General features: G+C 45.6%; 1 pseudogene; it reads left to right on the top strand.

Annotated features, from left to right (window-relative positions):
- The first annotated feature begins 3,740 nt into the window (after positions 1–3,740).
- LOC100426622 (peptidyl-prolyl cis-trans isomerase FKBP1A-like) lies at positions 3,741–4,187 on the top strand (annotated as a pseudogene).
- The last annotated feature ends 3,325 nt before the right edge of the window (positions 4,188–7,512 follow it).

Below are 7,512 nucleotides of genomic sequence, written 5' to 3' on the forward strand. Positions count from 1 at the left end.
CAATTAGGAGAGACTCATCATCTGTTTGCTGAGGCCAGCAATGTGTCACAATCTTCCCGTAGGCAGGGCTTAGGCAGAAGAGAGCCACATTGCTTAGGTGATGAATGCAGAAATATGTCACCAGGTCTGCTGTGGACAGTCTCCAGCCAGGAGCCTTCCATTTTCTAGGTATCGGGCCCAGCAATATGTCACAATGCCCAAAATATGTGGGGACCAGGCAAAAAAGAGAGAGACTCACATCACCTCAATGATGGATCAAGTGATATGTCACAATCTTCTTATTTGGCAGGTCCCAGGCAACAAAAATGTGTCATATCTCCTAGGTGATTAACGAACAGTATCATCTAATACCCCTTGTCTTCAGGGCTCATGCAGAAGGGTCATATCACCTACTTGTTGGGTCCAGCCATATATTATAATACACAATGTATGCTGGACCCAGGCAGGAGAGGAGAGTAACATCCCCTGGGTCCTGTGTCCAGGGATACATCACAGTGCCTCCTTGAGCAGAGCCCAAGAAGTAGAGAAGAGTCACACTACTTAGGTGCCAGATACAACAATTTGCCACAATGCTTGCTGAGAGAAAGGCTTAGGTGGAGGTGTCACATTACCTTAGTGAGGGAAAAAGAAATATGTAACAATGTCCCTGGTAAGTAGACCTAGAAAAAAAGAGAAGCATCACATAACATAGGGCCGGTGCCCACTTATCTGTCACAATCACACCCGTGGGCAGGGCTCAGGCAAGAGTAGAGAGTAATATCATGTAGGTGCTGCAGCAAGCAATATGTCACAATTACCACTGCGGGCAGGTCCAACAAAGAAAACAAGAATCACATCACCTAGGTCAGGTCATGGGCCCAGAGATATGTCACCGTGGCCCTTGTGGACAATAATCAGGCAGAAGAATGACATTGCTTGTGTGCTGGGTCTAGTGATAATTCATTATCCCTTCTGTGTGCCTGGCATAGGCAAAAGAGAAGAGTCACAACACCTAGCTGCTTGACCCAGAAATATGTCACTATCTCTTCTATGGGCAAAGTCCACGTAAAACAGCAGAGTCACATCAAATAATTGATGCAGTCAGAGATATGTCATAATGCCTTCTGTTGGCAGGGCCCATGCAAGAGAGTCACATCACCTAGGTGTTGGACCCAGCCATATGTCACAATACACAATGTATTCAGGGCTCAGGCAAGAGATGATAGTCACATCATTTAGGTCTTGGGTCTATTGAAACATTACAATTTTTTATTGAGCAGAGGCTAAGCAATCTAGAAGAGTCACATCACCTAGGCTTTAAGTCCAGCAACACCTTGCAATAACCCCTGAGAAGAGGGCCCAGGTAAAAGGGTAACATCATCTATGTGAAAGGCCCAGAAATATGTCACAATTCTCTGTATGGGTAAAAAACAGAATGAAGAGGGAAGTTACATAACCTAATAGATGGGCTGATCTATATGTCACAATCACTCTAGTGGGAAGAGCTCAAACATGAGAGGAGAGTCACACCACATAGGTGCTGCATATTTTGCAATACAGAATGTATGCACAGCCCGGAAAGGAGAGGACAGTCACATCACCTAGGTGCTGTGCCCAGCAATACATTACAATCTCTTCTTGGGCACAGCCCAAGCAGTACAGGAGAGTTATATTACCTTGCTGTTGGACCCAAAAATATGGCACAATATACCCTGAAAAAAGGGTCCAGACAGCAGTGTCACATCACCTGGGGAGGCTTTCAGAAATATGTCAAAATGCCTCCTGTGGTTAAGGCTGAGGAAGAAGAGAACATAACCTAGGGTCTGGGGCCAGCCATGTGTTACAACAACCTCAGTGAGCAGGGCCCAGGCATGACAGGAGGGTCACATAACATAGATGCTGTCCCAAGTGATATGTCACAACTCACACTGTGGACAGGTCTCTGCAATAAAGGAGAGCCACATAATCTGGTTGATAGTCACAGAGATACATCACAACGTATTTATCTCTTGTCCTTACGGACATGAACCAGACAGAATAGTCACATCTCCTCTGGGCTGTGTCCAGGGATAATTTACTCTCCCTTCTGTGATCTGAGCCCAGGAAGCAAAGGAGACTCACATTACCTAGGTGTTGGGGCCAGAGGTATGTCACAATGTCACCTGTTGGCAAGTACCAAGTAAGAGAGGAGAGTAACATCAAATAGATGAGGGGTCCAGAAATATGTCACAATTCCCCTTGTAGGCAGAATCTAGGCAGGAGACTCACATAACCTGGGTTTTAGACCTAGAAATACGTCACAAGATGCAATGTGGGCAATGCCAAGGCAGAAGAATAAAAAACATACACTCTAGGTGCTAGGTGCAGAAATATGTCTCAATTTCATGTGACATTCCTGGACCTAACACCTAGGGTATATGTCTTTATTGTGACATCCTTATTCAGGTGCTTGACAGACATCTATGTCACAATTAGAGCTGCAATCAGAGCTGACCCATTTTCCTAAGCCTAGCTAAGAGACAGTATCTTTCATATTGGCTGGATGAAGTTATGAGAGTCATTGTGACTGCAAACTGAATTAAGATATATGTGACAATCCCACAATCGGGTAAGAAGGGAGTGAGCTGGAGAATCACATCACCTGGGTGCTGTGCCAGAGATATTTACAACCTTCTCTGAGGGCAGTGACCAGGCAGGAGAGTCACATCACGTTGTTGCTGGGCTGGAAGCATGTCATAATTTGTTCTGAGAGTAAGAACCAGGCAAGAGAGTCACAGTACCTGTGTTTTCAACCAGCGGTACATTATAATCCCCTCCTGAAAGCAGGACTAAGGCAGCAGCGTCCTTTCACCTGGTTGCTGAGCCTAATGATGTGTCACAATGTCTTCTGTGGCTAGGTCCAATCAGCAAATGCACATTACCTAGTGCTGGCTCCAGTGATGTGTCACAATACTTTTTATTGGGATGGTCCAGGCAGAAGAGGAAATCTGAAACACCTAGGGGATGAACAAAAAGTCACATCTCAATAACCTTGTGGGCAGGACCCATACAGGAGAGTCACATCACCTAGCTGCTGGGTTCAGTGATATGTCACAATCCCTTCTGTGGGCTGGGCCCAAACAAGAAGAGTCAAATCCCTTGGGCGCTGGGAAGAGGCACATTTCACACCTGCAAGGAAGTCCAAGAATGAGATTAAAAATTCCACACATGTCCAAGTTCTAGGTATGAGAGTCAATGCCTCCTGTACGTTGCTTCTATATAGATGAGCGACAATCTCTACAATGGACTGAATCCACTCATGAGAGCCTCAATGTTTTCTGTGTACTGTGTTCCCTTATTACAATCACAGTCTCACAGGTGTGCTAGATTTTTGTCTGAGAGACACCAATCAATATGTGGACCAGATCCACTTATGAGAGTCAATTTTCCTACTTTTGACTGTCTCCAGGTATGAGATTCAGAATTTCAACAGTGGGCTGTGAAAGGATGATCATCTTTACTGTTTGCTGTGTGTGTGTAAGACTGTCACAATCTTACATTTGTTCAGGGCCATGTTAAGACATGTTCTGTATCCCCCAAGGGCTTTTATATGGTATGTGTGGGAGTCACAATTTCCTCTAAATCCTTTGTGCTGGTATGGACCCGTGATAGTGTCTGTAGCTTTAAGCCCAGGTATGACAGTCAACATCTTTCTAATTGGCTGGGTCCAGATAGGAGAGTTTTCACCTGCCAGAGCTGGGTTTAGAAATGAGTCACCATCGAGGCGACGAGCCGAGGGACTAGGCAGAGCAGTGGAACCGCCGCCAGGTCGCTGTAGGTCCACGCCGCCAGTCGCGCTGCCAGCCCGCTCAGCGTCCGCCGCCGCCATGGGAGTGCAGGTGGAAACCATCTCCCCAGCAGACTGGCGCACCTTCCCGAAGCGCGGCCAGACTTGCGTGGTGCACTACACCGGGATGCTTGAACATGGAAAGAAATTTGATTCCTCCCGGGACAGAAACAAGCCCTTTAAGTTTATGCTAGGCAAGCAGGCAGTGATCTGAGGCTGGGAAGAAGGGGTTGCCCAGATGAGTGTGGGTCAGAGAGCCAAAGTGACTATGTCTCCAGATTATGCCTATGGTGCCACTGGGCACCCAGGCATCATCCCACCACATGCCACTCTCGTCTTCGATGTGGAGCTTCTAAAACGGGAATGACAGGAATGGCTTCCTCCCTTAGCTCCCTGTTCTTGCATCTGCCATGGAGGGATCTGGTGCCTCCAGACGTGTGCACATGAATCCATATGGAGATTTTCCTGATGTTCCACTCCGCTCTGTATAGACATCTGCCCGGACTGAATGTGTTCTGTCACTCAGCTTTGCTTCTGACACCTCCGTTTCCTCTTCCCCTTTCTCCTCGTATGTGTGTTTACCTAAACCATATGCCATAAACCTCAAGTTATTCATTTTAATTTGTTTTCATTTTATGGTGAAGATTCACTTTCAGTCTTTTGGATATAGGTTTCCAGTTAAGTACCTGGTTAAGTATTAACAGCACAAGTGATAGGTTAACGTTAGAATAGGAATTGGTGTTGGGGGGGTTGCAAGAATATCTTATTTTAATTTTTTGGATGAAATTTTTATGTATTATATATTAAACATTTTTGCTGCTGCTCTGCAAAGCTATAGCAGATTTGAGGTGCTGTTGAGGACTGAATTATTCTCCAAGTTGAGAGATGTCCTTGGGTTAAATTAAAAGCCCTACCTAAAACTGAGGTGGGGATGGGGAGAGCCTTTGCCTCCCACCCCACCCTCCCCTTAAACCCTCTGCCTTTGAAAGCAGATCATGTTCACTGATCATGACAAATCGTTGAACGTTCTCTTCAGAAAATGATGCTGGTCATGGCAGCTGCAGCATCTCCTGTTTTTTGATGCTTGGCTCCCTCTACTGATCTCAGAGTTTCCTGGCTTTTCCTCCCTCAGCCCCTTCTCACCCCTTTGCTGTCCTGTGTAGTGATTTGGTGAGAGAAATCATTGCTGCCCCCTCCCCCCGGCACCATCTATGGGTCTCAAGTTTTATTATTGCAATAAAAGTGCTTTATGCCGGCTTTTCTCAAAAAAAAAAAAAAAAAAAAAAAGAAAGAAAGAAATGAGTCACCATCACAACTCTGAACAGAAATTTACAAATGAAGGTCACAATTTTCACTGTGGACCGCATCCATGTGTGAGATTAAGTGGGCTTTGTCCATGTGTGAGGGTGACAATCTTAATGGTTGTCAGGGTGAGCACATAAGAAACAGTCTCATCTGCACGCTGGGCCTACCACCCAAGAGCTTTATACAATATGCGAGAGAGCGGTAACCTTTTATAACCTTCGTACGGAAAGGAAACCCAGGATCTTACCCATTTTTCTACACCTAGCTATGAGAGAGAGTATTTGTCCCCTTGGCTGGTTCAAAATGTTAGAGTCATTATTGCACTTGTGCACTGGGCTATATATAAAATCCTACCTATATGTGGGGAGCAAACGGAAGAGTCACATCACCTAAATGCTGAGCCAGGGATATGTGACATTCTTTGCTGAAAAGAAGGGGCCAGGCAAAAGAGACACATCACCTGGGTTCTCAGCCAGTGATATGTTACAATTTCCTACTGAAAGCAGGGCACAGCCAACAGCAACACATCACCAGGATTCAGGGCTCAGTGTTATGTCACACTGTGACCTTTGGGTAATACCCAGGCATGAAAGACACATCACCTGGTTTCTGGGTTCCATGATATGTAGTAATCTTTCCTACAAACAGCATGAAAGCAGAGGAGGAGAGTCACATCTCTTAGGTGATGGATGCAAAAATATGTCACAAGGCCTCTGGTGGGCATAGCCCAGGCAGGAGTCTCTCATTCAGTATAAGTTGGGATCAGTATTAGGTCACAATATTCAACATATGCAGGGCCCAGGCAAAAGAGAAGAGTTACATTACCTAGGTGCTCAATCCAGTGATATGTTACAATAACCTCTTTTTTCCTTTTCTTTCTTCGTCTTCTTCTTTTTTTTTTTTTTGGCAGAGCCCAGGCAGAAGAGAAGAGTCACATCATCTAGGTGATGAATAAAAAGATATGTCATTATTCCCCTGTGGGCAGTGGTTGTGCAGATAATTCACCTTGTATGTGTTGGACTCAGCAATATATCACAATGCCTGCAGCGCTTTGGAAGGAGAGGAGAGTCCTATCACTTAGGTGCTAGGCCCAGCAATACATCCCAATCACTTCTTTGGCAAAGCCCAAGCGGTATAAAAGAGTCACATCACGTAAGTTCTGGGTATAGCAATGTGTCAAAACACCCCCCGAGAGGAGGACCAAGGAAAGAGAGTCACTTTGGTGAGAATATCAGAGATATGGGACAATTCCATTTTTGGGTATTCACAAAAAAGAAGAAAGTCCCATTACCTAGGAGCTGGGCTATGCTCTATGACACAATCACCCTAGTGGGCAGGTCCATTAAAGAGAAGACTGTCACATCACATAGGTGCTGGGCAAAGTGATATGTCATAATCCCCATGGTGATAGGCCCAGAGACATCTCACAATGACCTCTTTAGGGAGAGATCAGGCAGAAGAATTACATCATTTGTGTGCTGGGCCTAGTGATAAGTCACTCTCATTTCTGTGGACATGGCCCAGGCAGAAGAGCAAAGTCACATTACCTAGGTGCTGGGCCAAGAGATGTCACAATCTTTTACGTGAGCAAAACCAAGGCAAAAGAGAAGAGTAACATCAGATAGTAGGTGTTACCAGAGATATGTCACAATGCCCCCTGTATGAGAGAACCAGGCAGTCAAAACACATCACTTGGTTGCTTAACCTAGTGATATGTTACAATCTTTCCTGTGGGCATGATGCAGGCAGAAGAGGAGAGTCATATCTCCTATGGGGTGGATGTAGAGATATGTCACAAGGTCTCCTATGGGCAGGGTCCAGACAGAAGCCTTCCATCCACTAGGGTTTGGGTCCAGTGATATGTCACAATACCCAAATTATGCAGGGCCCAGGCAAAAAAAGAGAGTCACGTCAGCTAGGTACTAGGTCCAATGATATATCACAATTTTCGATTTTGGCAGGGCCCAGGCAGAAAGCAAGGTTATATCACCAAGGTGATGAATAAAAATACATGTCATAGTTATGTGGACATGACCCATGCAGGAGAGTCACATCACCTAGGTGTTGGACCCAGAAATATGTCACAATATATAATGTATACAGGGCCAAGGCATGAGACGATAGTAACTTCACTTATTTGTTGAGCCAAACTATACAATCGTTTTTGGGCAAGGCCCAAGTAGTAGAGGAGAGTCACATCACCTCGGTGTTGGGTCCAGCAATGTGTCACAATACCTGCTGAGGGGAGAGTACAGGCAAGAGAGCCATGTCACTTAGGTGAGGGGCCCAGAGATATCTCACAATACCCTCCGTGGGTAGAACTCAGGAAAAAGAAGAGAGTCACATAATCTAGAAACTGGGCCCCGCCATATGTTACAGTCACCCCAGTGGACAGGTCGCAG

Source organism: Macaca mulatta, chromosome 19 (genome assembly GCF_049350105.2).
Source record: "Macaca mulatta isolate MMU2019108-1 chromosome 19, T2T-MMU8v2.0, whole genome shotgun sequence".
In the NCBI taxonomy this organism is placed as follows: domain Eukaryota; kingdom Metazoa; phylum Chordata; class Mammalia; order Primates; family Cercopithecidae; genus Macaca; species Macaca mulatta.